This window comes from Papilio machaon, chromosome 3, assembly GCF_912999745.1.
Source record: "Papilio machaon chromosome 3, ilPapMach1.1, whole genome shotgun sequence".
NCBI lineage: Eukaryota > Metazoa > Arthropoda > Insecta > Lepidoptera > Papilionidae > Papilio > Papilio machaon.
Genome location: NC_059988.1, coordinates 312,696 through 328,663, shown reverse-complemented (window position 1 = coordinate 328,663; position 15,968 = coordinate 312,696). Strand labels below are relative to the sequence as shown.

Here is a 15,968-nt window from a genome sequence, read left to right as displayed (position 1 = left end):
AATAATGATCTTATTTTGTAATATTTGCGTCAGACTACTAAAAACAGATCAGCTATTACAGTATGATAATAAAATATAAGATATTATGTCCGATCCCATTGTCTTACTGCATCACATATGTCTTCAGGTATGTGACGTCAGGTGACATTGAAGGCAAGTCACGGTTTTACATATTAAAAACTTAGTGTTAGAGGACAATATTTGTAAGTTAAGTAGTCATTTTCGTCTTGCCCTTTTGTCTACAAAGAGTCGGTACATTATGTACTACTTCCTCTTCCATACATCTCTATTAACCGTCATTTTTAAGTCACTCCCTTCTCACGCATATCCTCTCTACAACAAACCGTCTATACTTTACCTTTATAACCAAAGGAATTCACTTACCTAATAATGAAACTTGTATACATTGGGCGAAGGGATTACATCGCATAGAAAGCTTAGAGATAAGCTAAATAATTGCCCAACAGTTATATCAGTTTATTTAAATACTTAATGATTCATAATCATCTTTAATTTTAAACACTTTAGGTGTGCTATTTGTAAATATTTTTGTACAACGTATTCCATCATCACAACTCAAATATAGCGCGTGTGTGTCAACAATTCCTAATTATAAACTCAATTAACATAAAAATGCGAATCATAACTTATCACGGAAGATGTCAAATTGTAATCCGTTATCCAAAGTCAAAACAAAGGTATAATACCTTCACAATCTCAATGACTCCTTGACTGATGAGGACTCCTTTTCATGATTCTAACCTCAACATCCCTTCCCTAACAATCAGAATTGTTTGATGACAATCATTTTAAATATATAGCCATCATCACGTAGAGACCATCAGCAGAAACCACACAACATTTTGTGCGGTTTTCTCTAGATGGTTATTATATATAGCATGTTGTGTTTTACACCGTGTAATTTACCTTTGTACATCTTGAGAGTTTGTCAGCAGAAAATCACCTGAAGTATATTCAATAATATTGTTTAATTGCATTCTTATAATATAAATATTATAATCATCATTTTTTAAACAAACTGGCATCAATCATGTTACGTTGTGCTATTTTATTTCACTTTTTGTCATTAAAGCAAATTTAACGTGCACGCACTAAACTGTATTTACACAATTTTTATTTGGATTATTAGGTTGCGTACTTTACCAGTTGCTGCAGTGTGCAAAATCAGTACATTGCGTTCCAATTATGTTTATAACAAATTATATTTTTATACATTTGTTATTTAAATTTTAATTGTATTGAAATAAGATATACGATTAAAAAGCCTTACTTTATATAAAGAAAATAAATCAAGACCAGACGATATAAATCTCGAACATTTATTTGTCAACATGTTGTAGATATATCATAGAAGTGAGACGCAATTCACTATTAACCAATTGGATATCCGTCTCCTTAAACGGTCCATCAAATGTTAGTACAGTTCACAAAACAGATTAGACTAGAGGTATCCACCTGTACATATGAATTTTACCTTTATGTTACAAGTTTATAAGGTCCACAATTGTGTGATTGGTTTTGACATGTTTCGATAACTTGTGGGATGTCCTCCACAATGCCGCGACACCTTGTGCTTGCTCGTGACTGCAATACTAAATTCTCAATCCACATTTACAGTCGAAGACATTTATTTCCTACCCATTTCGTTGAATTCATTTTACATATGCTCACAATGCAATCAAGTTGAAAATTTTTCATAGCAACATAACTAAATCATAGCTGTTGATGTCAGTTTGCTGTACGATATTCGACTCTAAGTGGGAAACGAATTTAATTCTTTGATTCTAATGAGTACGTGCTAAAATACAGCCTTTTATTCGGGCATAGTAATATATGATAATGGGTTCAGTGTAACAAATTTACCGCCAGTTTATTTTGCAACTTAGTATAAAGAATTGTGATTCGTGACACCTACCTTGTATTTCCCCACATTAATGAAATAATAAAAAAATAATTGTAAATTAAATTTGACACCATAAACAAGATCAAATACAGTGACCATAGTAATTAATCTTTAGTCCTATAAGTTGTTTAGACTATAAAAATAATCTGCATCATAATAAATTTAACTTAAGAAAAAAGAAAGCTTTACCATTTATGTAGTCTTCATAATATATGAAGGGACAGGTTCTATTGTACGCATTAACCTTACCAATGAGTTTATATTTAACTATAGGTAAACAACCTTCTAATGGCGGAACCTGGCGCTAAAGGATAGTGTCGAAGTCAATGGTAGTTCAGCTATAAAGTTTGAAGGTGAATTAACTACGCTTACTCGAGACCTGCATCTACAATTATCGATAAATTACGTATTAACTGCTTATGTTCATCTTAAAGTGAATAAATTTTCAATCGAACTTAATTTTTTTTAGAAGTTCTGTTTTCTTTGGTTCTAGTTCCATCCCAAAAAAGTATTACAATGCAATATTTCCGAAAGACAAAAAATTACTAGTAGAGTATGCGTAAATAAGCTTGGGCACAACTTTTGAAGATAGAAGACGGAAGTTACTTTTAAAATGTGAACAGTACAACTTTAAACGTGAAGACCGAGTAGTATCCGCGTAAAGGAAAAGTGTTTGACATTGTAACGGAAGTCGATGAACCGAAATCAAAGTCCATCAATGCGATCGACCGAGGAAGGAAACGTTGCGAATTTTTGTCCGAACAATGGAAAAAAAATATCGCTAATTCTTATCATATGACAGGAAGCGAGTTTCGTGACTGCAATTCGACACCTGCTCGTGTAACCTTCGCGCGCTTGTCTGGACTGCTCTATGACAAAGGCTCGGGTTTTATTGTTTGTCATATACAGTACCATTGTCACATATAGTGTATATACTCTATGTAAGATATATATGTTTATAAAACTTGTAATTTCACTGTCACTGTCAGCTACGTTGAAATTTTTAAAGTAATATTCTTGTTAGATACTAAAAAAAAGTTTTTTTTCAGAGTATGTATGTTTATAATGTATAATTATGTATGAAAAGGCAACTATCTCAAAGTTAGCGGTCACTCACTCTTATTACGATACATTTTCATACACTTTTGATCGTTGACTGTCGCATGTAATATCTCACTACAACTTCAGAAGCAACTTATTAAATCAGCACGAGAATCACGATGACGAATTAAAACTAATTGTTCGTTAAAAATGATTCATATGTCACCATTAAGCTGCGAAATGTTAGAACTCATTCACAAGTTATACCATGAAATATGGCTCAGCAATTCTTGTAACCGCTAACTATCTTTATTGAACTTTGACTGTGGTTTGAATAATTATTTAATTAAAATTAAATAATAAATAAAATAATAAATAAATAAAATAGCCTTTTATTCAGTTCTGGTTACAAGTTACAATAAAAATAACTAATATAATATGCTAGTGTAAAGGTTAACAGATTGAAAGTTAGGAGTTAAATAAAGTTAAAGTTACACGTTAGATGTTACTCTTCTAGTATATGCTTTTTGCTTATTTTCTGCAGATCTGTTTGCCAATCGGCAAAGGCCTCCTCCAACCTTTTCCACTCATACCTTTCTCGTGCTACTCTACTCCAGGTCACTCCTGCTACACTCCTAATGTCGTCGTCCCATCTTTTCAGCGGTCTGCCTCTTTTCCTTTTTCCGTCTCTGGGGTACCACTGAGTCAGAGTTTTGCTCCATTTGTCTGGTCCTCTTATTGTGTGTCCTGCCCATCGCCATTTGAGCCGTCTGCTTTTGGATGCTATGTCTGTAACTCTTGTCTTGCTTCTGATGGTACGGTTGTTGACTCTGTCTGACTTTTTTATTAGCAACATACTTCTTTCCATTGCGTGCTGACATGTAGCTTATCTATTAGTTATGTTTTGAGTTAGAACCCATGTCTGGCAGCCGTACATGAGAACAGGTAGAATGCAGGTGTTGTATAGTTTGCTTTTAATATTTATATGTAACTTCTTATCTTTCATGATCTCTCTCATGCCCCAATATCTACTCCAACCGTTGCTTATTCTCCACTCGACTTCTTTACGTGTAGAATCGTTTGGTGTCATTAGCTGACCTAGGTAAATGTATTCATCTGTATATTAAATTTCACTATTAAAATTAAATACAAAATTACTTTATCAAATAACAATTTGTTCTATTGTATTTTTACTTCAAGTAATCTGTAGTATTTATTAACGCGTGAAGCCTAAAAATTGTGTTCATATATCGTCACCTATAAGCTAATTCGTAGCTCTTTGTCCGTTGCAAAAAATAATACGCAATGAATAGCCTCTGCTCGTACAGTGGGACCCACTTCACATACTATGACCGGAAGTACCTACACAAACTGCGCACCAATATGTCACGACAAGGGCATGCAACACGCCGCTTGGTGACCGATTTAATACAAGACAAAATATTAAACCTATCGAAAATCGGTAATAATCAGAAAATCAGAAATCAATAAGCAAAAAATGCTTGTTGTCGCTTCTCCTTAGAAATATTAGGAGGGGATTTGTTTATTGTTAAAATGCACTTACTATAATTCGTTAATTTCTACAGGAATATGTTTAAGTAATTTTAGTTCAATGCTACTTTTTTGTAAATGAAATTATTGTATTTAACAGTAAAAATAGCTTCAGTATTCAGGCAAATGTTTTGAGCAGATTTTCCTGCAAACACAGGGAGATGCAATCTGCACCTGATTGAACCTAACGTAATTAACACGCGCGTAACACAGTTGTAATCATTGTTGTACGATAGTTACGTCCCGCCCGAATATCTGATGAAAAAGTTTTATTTTTTATAATACATGGTACAAACATCAATTAAAATTATTTTTTACTATGAAAGAAATTAGTAGGTTTTTTAATAAAAAAACAAACACAAAAGAAATTATATTTTATCAAATCACTCAATGACGCACACGATCGTCCCCGCAGAATATTTATGTAAACAGGAACAGGTCACTTGCAGCTGCCAATATTTAAATATCGAAGCTACTCACGGAATTTTAAATGCATGCAATCGATATTCTACAATGAAACTGTGTATTTACGATTAGCTAAGCAATAAAATACGGAATTAAGTAAAGTTCGAAATTTTCCTGATTCATTCGACAAAGGCAACGTTTGAACATCCTTATACCCAGGTACGGATCTCGGTATGTTACCGAATAGATTGTTAAATCTATCTACTAAAAAGTTACGTACATACATCGTAATGTTTTCGATGTTTAAAATTAACATATAAAAATTCATAAAACAAAATAGAAAAGTCGATATCGACATTAAATTAATAATATCGCAACCCTAATACATTTAATGGCATGTAGAGTTTCAGACTAATTGTTTCATGTGGTGTTTATCAATAGAAAAATAATATTTAAAATGAGACGCACTCGCTAGCTAATTAAGTTGACGAGGTCACCATTAAGCCCGGCTTCGTATCGAGGTGACAAGCGCTTATCGCCCAATGAAAATATTTATACTCTAAAATGCTACTGAATTTTTCATTGAAGTGATGTTTGTTTCAGCATTATGTCTAATATCAACTTCCTTTTTATTTATACAAATATAAATGGATACTGTTTAGTTGAGATGATTACAAGTAGCTCTATGTTTAAATACTTGAAGTACATCATGCGATATTCACATTAATTGTATTATTTGTACCTAGATAGATAGAATTTGAAAGTGTAATTGTCACTGAATATCAAACATCACACCATGACTCAGAAATACGCTAATATCAATTTATACTAGATCACGTTGTGCACTTCAATTTTACCATAAATAAATACCTAATATATGTTTTAAACGTCACATACCATTTGAATTAGGATAGAAGTTGATATACGCGTCGTATCGGCTTAGCACCTCGCTAACTAACTCGGCCAGGAGGCCATCTAAAATAGGGAATACATCAAATAAACACGGCACTTCATTTGAGACAAACATTCCCCGCCACTACCGCGAAGTAATAAAACTTTATGTGTATATTGATTTTCCTCAAAGCCGACGGATAAATTTGAATAAACACGCCATGGACGAACTCTTTGCCCACTTAACGTCCATTTACTTATCAGGAGAAGTAAATTTAATATAAACAAATCAATTTTACCGTAAACATAACTTGTTACAACCAGTACTTGTACAACATGTAATGTCTAAATTTAAGCAAGGTCAATAAACCTTCCATTTTATTTCAGTAAAAATTAATCACACGATATTTATTATTAGCAAGTCTAACATTATTAAACATTCAGTTGCTATAAATCTTTCAATAAATTTTCTAATACGCACAAGAACTTATTCTAAGTAGACTAAGACTTACGTTTAAAAATGTCCAATCTCGTTGCTACATCGCAAATGACAGCAGAGCTCTCAGCAAAAGTTCATCCGCAACTTGAAAAGCTCGACGACGTAACAAAAGGAACAACAAGCAATAAGCAGTAAGCTAAGTGGAGGCTGGACAGTTGCCAGCTTTGGTCGACTGACACACTACATCTGGAGGACCATTGACCTGCATCTCCATGCCTGAAGTTATTATTACCACCTGATCAAAAGACATCATTAAATACCAGCGTCAAAATATTGTCATAGATCAGATCTTCAAAAAGTTTTTGTGGAACTTACTTAAAACTTCAAAAATACGAATAAGTTTGAATTTCGAACAATAATCAACAATTAATTAGAAAACAGCTCACACTCAAGTAAGTATAATTAGTCTGGTCTTGGCATGGTCTAGTTTAGTTTATTTTAGTAAGTTTAAAAAATCTTTTACCAAAGTTTAAATATATTTTTATAGTGTGAACTTTAGCCTGCATGCTAGAGGATTATTATAAATAATGCTGCGGGTATATTATTTCATAACTATAGATGTCGACCAGGTCAGTGGGTTAGTGAGCTGATCGATCGCTGTATGTAGCTAGTTAGATGTCAGTTTACGTGTCTGATGAGTGGATTAGTGATGTCACTTGCTGCATAATAAATAACACCTTAATATTAAAGTGCATTATTTTAATTTAAACTCATACATCGATATTAACTTTCACGTTGTTAAATATAATCTAATTATATACAAATATACTTATAAATGTGAAAGTTTAGATGTATGTTTGTTTGAAGTTATATCCGGAACGGTTGAACGATCTTGATGAAATTTGGCATAGATGTAGGTAATACATAGTTTGAAAGAATACATAAGCTACTTATTCAGTTTTATTTAACTCCGCGCGAACGAAGTCGCGGGCGACAACTAGTTTTTTATAAATTAAAGATATTTCTTTACTTATTATCGGTACTTATTATTTGAGAATGTTTAGTGAAAATTAAATACAAATGGTAATTTTGACTGGACCAAATTCAGAAACTTTGATAGCTCACTTAAGTCATTCAATTCAATCATTTCAACTTCAACAGCAGACAAATTGTAAAATGCCCTATAAAGGTTAACGCTCATTAGTTCACTCCTTTTCCACTCGGCACCGCACAGCCTCGCGATCGCGGCAGTGTTCACTCGACGATTGAGGACGAGGAGTGAACGAATGCGCGTAAACCTTAAATCTATTTATAGTAACTAGGGTAGTAATAATATGCCGGGAAATGTCTGGTGAACAATAGAGCAGACAGCAACGTCCGATACAGCACAATAGCGATTATGGCCCTGACACACTGCCATCTATCGGTGACGAATCAATACCGAATAAAAACTGTTTTTAATTAATCAAGCCTTAACTCATAAAGTTATAAGGCTTATAAAGTTGAAGCGTCAAGGAAAAAAGCAAGTTTTGAGTTATTTCCCTTGGTACAGACGCCTGCGTAGCACCAATTTGAATGAACAATATTTTAGTTTCCTAGTGTAATTTTTACTAGTTCCGTAATACAAAATGATGTAGAGATGTTTACAATATGCATTAGAACAGTATAATATTAACAATCGCTTAATAGTAACTATTATATTTAAAATTTAAAGCGGTATCTATTTGATATTCACAGCATAGGCTTCAACGCAATGCTACGTAATGCAATTGCCACGGGACTGCGTCGTACATACAGAGCACAAGCCCTGCCGGCCCCAGTGACACCAGCGATCGATTCAACGAAATGTAAAAAAACATTCGTTTTGAGTGTGACAATTGAAACTAACTTTGATTGGATTCAATTATTTCCATTTGCAATGTCTATTATTACTACATTTCTGTTGCAACGCTCTATTCTTGGCTTCTATCAGTAATTCTTATTTTCTAGATAGTAATAATAAAAAATAAACGATATAGTAACCAGATAGAAGTAAACAGCATTATTTCTAAGTTATTACACAAGAAAAAAAATGTTTCTGAAAGAAAAAGTTAATGTATTTTTAATTAAAGTATTTGTTCACGCTTGAGACCCGTGTTAGTAAAAGACTTAAATGTTCTACTGAAAGCAAAAACATTGCCGAAGTAAAAACTCACTAAAAACTGTTTACAAAAACGATTCGTTTTATTCGCAAAACACTGAGCCCGGGATAAATTATACTGGTGACCCGGATGACCTAGCTACCTTTGTTTTCAAATAACTGGCAAATTTTTATAAATTCAAAAATATTATTCGTGTTTCTTGTAGTTATTCTGATGAATCCATTTTATGTATCCAAATAAAGAAAAAAAGAGCTAAATTTACAATTATGAGAATATAAAAAATACGTTGCATGGAAATAGATCGTAATGTGGTATAATTTAATTAATGTAAAGTTTTATTAAACAATATTGAAAAATAATCTTTTTATATTATTTTGATAAAATTATATCAAAACGTACGGTTTAGTTTTCGAACCTGTAATGTGTTCTACCCAAAAGGGAAAAAAGTCATTCTGTCGCCCTATGGACTATCTTTTATCCGACATTTCGGAAGAAATTTCATTAAAATCGATGAGGCTAATATTTGTTGAATGAGTACATTACAGGCGGAGTGACGTCACCAGTATGCATAGATAGTTTGCGGTGGTGTCAGTTTCACACAAGGGTAGCAGAGTGTGGCAGAGAAAAAATGTACTGTTTTGATAATGTGCGTTACAATGTCAATAAATAAGTACGTTTATGCCTCATGTGGGATCTAACACCAGCAGTACTGTAATGTCTACTATTCTGTGTTATTTATTCTGTCTCCGTGTGAAATTAGCATAAGCGCTAATTATAATAATGATTCTATTAAAGCCGAGCTCGAGTGGTCTGCATAATTGGCAGCCCTTTTCAATTACGGTAGCAATTTCTTTGATAACAGACGAGGAGCTAATTACAAAAAAAACAAAAGATAGATTGCTGCGATTCAAGAACATGGTTTATTGCCTTTTAATTAAACATTTTTTTGGAATTAATTGGCTATATAAACTACTCAAAACAAAATAGGGCCCAACGAAACTTTGTGTCTAATCGTGTTTATAAATAACTCATATACTTATCATTGACAAAATGAAGCACTACCACTTCTAGCACACATGTTTATTAGTTCATAATGATGTTTTAAAAGTTAACTTTTTTGTTGATGTCAAGTGGGGAGACAAAAAAGTAAAGTGCTTACCCATTTACCCATTTCTTAAATTTTCAATCGTTTGTGTTCTCAGTCTTGCTTTAAGCGCAATACTTTGATCACACTTTGTTTAGCTGTGTTTTTTGGTTTCGGCATTATTCCCGATTACAATGCCAGGTTCTCGTCGTCATATGGATGTGGAAACTTCGACAAGGGCAGTTCTTTTGCTTCAAGAGGGAGAATCGCAAAGATCGGTTGCATCTCGCCTTGGTGTGTCACGGCGAGCTATTCGAAACGTATGGGAGCGGTTCCAGGAGACAGGTAGTGTGGCTAGAAGACCTGGATCAGGAAGGATTCGAGCCACAACTGCTCAAGAAGACCGGTACATTCGATTGACTGCGCGCCGGGACCGCACGGCAACCGCCCGGACCTTGCAATCCCGGCTAAGGCAATCTACTGGCACACGCGTTAGTGGTCAAACCATTCGGAATCGACTCCACGAGGACGGGCAATATTCTAGGATGCGTGTTATTCGTTTAAAATTAACAAGGGCTCACCGGGCAGCACGTTTGAGGTTTGCGCGTGAGCATTTGCACTGGACCATAGACAATTGGAGGACAGTACTCTTTTCAGACGAGTGTAAAGTCAAGTTTTTTAGCGATGACAAACGTGTACGTGTGTGGAGAAGGGAAGGAGAACGTTTTACTGAACCATGCATGCACGGTACTGATCGTTTTGGGGGCCCGAGTGTGATGATATGGGGCGGTATAAGCTTGTTAGGCAAAACAGAGCTGGTGATCTTGAACGAAGGCACGGTCACTGCAGCCAGTTACGTCGAGCAAGTAATCCGACCTCATGTCATTCCATATTCACAAAGAGTAGGTGATAATTTTGTGTTTATGCAAGACAACGCTCGGGCGCATACAGCTAGGGTCACTCAGAGGGCACTTTCTGATGCCAATATCTCGGTTTTACCTTGGCCAGCAATGAGTCCCGATCTCAACCCGATTGAGCAATTTATGGGATCAATTGAAAAGAAGTCTCAAAGAGACCCATAGCCACGTTAACAGCCAACAGGATCTCATAAACGCGCTGAAACTCTGTTGGGAACGAATACCCGACCAAAACATCACTCATCTGATTGAGAGTGTTCCAGAGAAGCTCAGAGAGTGCATACGGAGCAAAGGAGATCCTACTCGATACTAAAGAAAAGCTCCCGGCAAGTTTATTAAAAACAAACAGTGACTATAAAAGTTTTTATTGACAGTCTACTTAGTGCTCATTTTCTCTAAAAATGAGTATTTGAGTGTATTGCGATAAAATTAAACAATTCAAACGTTATTTTGTGTTTACTTAAGGTGTAAAACCCTAATTCAACATCGACTAATTGTAAAAATTTAATAATCATGTATGCACATAAATTAAGGGGCAAAAAGATGGTGGGCCCTATTTTGTTTTGAGTAGTATATATTATATTTTTAGTCATATATATTTGGTGACGATGTTTTACTAAACACGTGCTGGATGCATTCATTTTCTTATCAAGATTATAATTATAACGTTCATATTAATTATATATAATAATTTAGAACATAACATATAATACATTTTATACGAACACCCCTTTTAAAAATTGCCAGCCAGAAATCGAAGCTGTTTTACAAAGGGTATGGCTTCAGAGGAAATACGATCGAATCGGAAAGAGGGGAGAGTAAGACTTCGGGCTAACTCTGGACTTACAAAACTTTAACTAATACTTATAATACTTTAGTAATATAAAACTAACTAATACAGGAATGTTGCCCACGACTCTATCCGCGCGGCATTAAAAAAACTTAACATATATAGTGTTGATTTAGTCTGTTCTACATCTGTGCCAAATTTCATCAAGATCCGTTGTGCCGTTCCGTAGACATCTTTAAACAAAAATCCATCCATCCATCTAAACTTTTGCATTTATAGTATTAGTAAGACATCATTTCGTATACTTACCACGAAAATAAACAGATTAAAAGTAGTTTTGTGTATTTTTCTATATCTCTAACATTATACGAATATAAAAAACAATGTCCACTTTGAATAATGTGTTCATAACAATAACTGACGGAAAAACACCTGAACATGTAAATAACTCTCTTATCTACATTCATAGTGAAGCGGAAAGAAATCATTTAGTTGCGGCGAACATTTACATGACCAATCAAATTTTATATTTCTTGTGAAACACGACATTTATATTGTTATTTGCAATAAGCATCCAACATTTCTTGAATTTATTATACACTAGCTGTCGCCCGCAACTTCGTTTGTGCGAAATTAAAAAAAAAACGTTTAAGTAACTTATCTGTTCTTCCAGACTATGTTCTCGTGTAAAATTTCATCAAGATCCGTTGTGCCGTTCTGGAGATACCTTCAAACAAACATCCATCCATCCATCCATTTAAACATTCGCATTTATAATATTAGTAAGATGTTAGAGTTATTTTTCTCTAATGACTACTTTAATATCTAAAAAAATATCAACTTTACTCCTATAATCTTACAATCTTAGTAATATTATAAATGCGATTGTTTAGATGGATGGATGGATGTTCGAAGGTATCTTTAGTACGCCTCAACGGATCTGGATGATATTTGACATGGAAATAAAACATTGCCTAAAAAAACATAGGCTACTAATTTAGTTTTTATTTTAACTCTGCATGGACGGAGTCGCGGGCGACAGCAACAGACATACACAACAGAATAGCTTAATACATAGCTAATAAAATAGGAGCTGTATATTTTTCTTCTCTGTCTAGGCGTGGCTCGTCTGCTACAATGAGTGCATCGCGAGCTATAACTAATGCTCTATGCGATTTCCATTTAATTTTCCGCAGCTACTGCCACCCGCTCCACCGCTAATAGTACTTTACAAGGGCACTCATATGAAAAGTCACGCTTTCGTTTTTCAACTGTTCGCATCGATGATTACCTACATCTTATTGTTACTCGTTTCTGTTCGTTCCTTTATTCAACGTATACGTATTCAACGTATTTGTTATACGCTTAATAACATAGCAATAACAGAACTTGATTATTATATTTTATGAAAAAGATACTAGAAGGTTTCATAAATAAATGAATTATGTAAACGTGTTTAATTCCATTAGACACATTCTCGTTAGACATTTGATGGGCTTTGCGCGACAGGCAAGGTCATCGGAATCAACCTATCATGATGTATTTCATGAGATTTAAGGTTCATTTTTTTCACCTATAACTTTCTATTGAAACTAAATGAAATTTAGAATCACGAGATTCTAATCTCTCACGAGAGACTAATTAACTTGTAGAAATAGTTTTGAAAATGTAACTGTTCAAACTACGCAGTTACTTATAAAATTGACAAAATCAACATTTCTTCGAAAATATTTATTTCTATTGTATGCAGAACTTGTTAGATTTACAAAATACGTGCACGAGTACTAAGTTATCTTGATTAGCCGCTGACATCAAATTGACTAAATAACACCAGTTGTTAATCTCTACTTTACACAAATGTATAACAATTTTTTTGTTTGTTATATCAATAATTTCGTAGAGTTTTGGTATATGTATAACATACTATTGTAAATTGAACTAATATAATTTATCGTGCTGTGCGAATTTATACTAACGTTCCTATATTATATAGCCATTTGTAAACTAAATATTTTTGACCACGACAACGAAGAGCTAAATGCATTTCTAATTGGTATATCATTACTTTTCTATACAAGTAATAACTAATTTAACAAAACAATACCATACATCTTCCTTAAAGGTATGATCATAAGCTCTGTGGCGTCCAAGACGCAATAAATTTTAGTGAAGGCTATCCAACCTATAAAGGTGGATTAATGTATACAGAAATAAACAAAACAAATAGTCCTCTCAGCCCATCTAAATTAGATAGAAACTAATGCTTCCCGAAATAGTAAAACTAAATCAAAGCATTTTAATAAGTTACACTAAACTGGCGTTTATTTATGTGTTTATTTTTGTAATTACAATAAGCTTGTACTGAATTATAATGTAGTCAATCATAACCTGTCATGGCACATTTTTTAAGTTTAATTTTTAAAACAAGTACGTTATCCAGACGTGATCCAGATATCGTCTAAAGATCTCATTTGACGTCGTAGTTTCTCATGCCGTGACGCACGCGCTGCGCACATATGCTGAACCAACAGCGACTGAATATTGTGTGAACTATTATTAATTGTTTACACATTTAAGCTCTCACATTCTCTGACGCAATTGACAACACATTTTTGGATACATTTAATCTCAGTTAATACGGCTTATAGGAGCATTTTGGCATTTAAAGCAGACAAATTCGCATGAAGTAGCTAGTTGGGTATATTTAGAATTGTTAGAGTAATTTACCTCAACTATTATGTTCAAGAGTCACGTAGCCTCTATCACATAACGAGCTACAAACTACATACCAGCGGACATAACGTTAGTTATGATTTAAGATATTAAATACATTATGTTATTCATGGCAACGAAAGAAGAAGCGTACATACATAATTTTACATTTATTAGTAAATTATGTAAAATCAAAAACATCTAAGCCTCAATATAAATAGCAGTCGATATCATTACAATTCAAACCACACACCGTTTAATATTTCTAACGCCGACACTTTAACATCGGCTTTAATTTCCTCTCGTTTAGTTCCACGAGGTTTTATTTTTATCCTGTGAGAAATTTTAGTTACGTAATTGAAAATATTATTGGAGATATGACCAGCATATCAATTTGTATATTGTATACCTATGGATTAATTTATTATAATAACCCATAAACCTTCAACAGCCACCACGATCTGATAAAAGCCCTATAGGTCTATTTCGTCTAAAAATCAAATAAATCAAACAGCAATTGACAATTATAATTTATATTTAAAACATTGCCAATAATCTTTAAAGTTTAGATAGTTCAACGGGTCTTGATAAAATTAGGCATAGATGTAGATCATAGTCTGGAAGAACACATAGGCTACTTATTAAGTTTTATTTAATTGCGCGCGGACGGAGTCGCGGGCGACAGCTAGTTTGCAATAAATCCACTAATGTCAAAGAATAGACAAGCTAGTTAAAGCCAAGTGCAATATGTGGACATGTTAATTTAAGTAGTTTCAATATGGGGCGATAAATAATAGGGATTTATGGAGCAACTCAATCACCGTCAGCGTCTGGGCGATGTATCAACAAGCGCTGTATCAATCAGGCTGCGAGTGAATTATGCGAACGAACGCTTACAGAAAACTCGTGGATGCGAATTAACGCTGCGCCTCGCTGCACTTCATGCTACTGGCAACTCTGACATATAATAGTTACTATAGGGTTGCCCATAATTACAAATAGGTTCTTTTAACAGTCTAAAAATGAATACTTTAAATCAAAAAGAAAAGCGGCACGCTAAGGGACGCGAGTACAACGCATTCAAAACTATAATTGCAAGAGTGTTTAGTGAGGGTGTAGTTTCTTTAGCAGATAACTCGGTTGCTTTACAATATACGTAGTGCGAGAGATTTCTTGTTCACGCATGTCATACCGCTCGCATACAAGAACCTTCTTTTCATTGGTTGTTAGCGCCCGCATGTGTTGCGCGATAATCCTTTTTTTCCTTACCAAGTTCTCGCACGACGCGAGCTCATCGACCTATCATAATCAGTCGTTAGTCCGTATGCAGGGCCCTCTAGTTATTGACTAAGGAAATTGCGTCCTAAAAATTTTCTGATTTGTCCATATAAAAAAGTTAAGGACACCAAAGAAACGGCCAAATAAATGTATTTAGAAGTACCACATAAATCCTGTCTACTAATCGGACAGTTGTCTCTTGCGTCTTTGATCAGACTGGTCAGTTCATTTCAAATACGAAACCTTGCATAAAATGCATGTACTTTTGTTTAGTCTTCAAAGAGACAGCAGCCCTGCAGGGCGGGGCGTGTCGGCCTTGCGCCAAGGTCGTGGGCGCATCCTGTTGTCTCTGCAATTTGCATCGCGACCGCCCTAACCTCGGCTGCACTCACATGCACTGACCTATTAAGATACATGAACTGAAGAATACAATATTGTTTCACTTGATGGAAAATAATTACTCAGCATTTTTTGCTATTATAAATAGTGAGTTATCGATAGCCTAAAAACTATTTCTGTTTCTTTAAATGTGAAAAATGTACACGTAATTTACCAACGTCCAACCCAACCCTTACTAAAATAAGAAGCCAAATAAGATCATAAAATATTAAATGGTCAATTTTTCCCTTAGTTTTTGATCTTGTTTTTAACGAGAACTTTCACAGTATGCATTAGCCGTAAGGCCAATACATAAACAATAGTACAGAACGCATGAATGCGCTACGTCGCCACACTCCGCACATCGTTTGCTAGTTTTGTTACATTATTAGCAACAGATTTGAATCACAAACAGCT

The 15,968-nt window shown here is 34.3% G+C and overlaps 1 protein-coding gene across 1 annotated transcript in view; it reads right to left on the bottom strand.

Moving 5' to 3' along the window:
* Positions 1-15,968, bottom strand: part of LOC106719719 — a 65,097-nt gene that overhangs the window by 44,553 nt on the left and 4,576 nt on the right. The window lies entirely within an intron of this gene.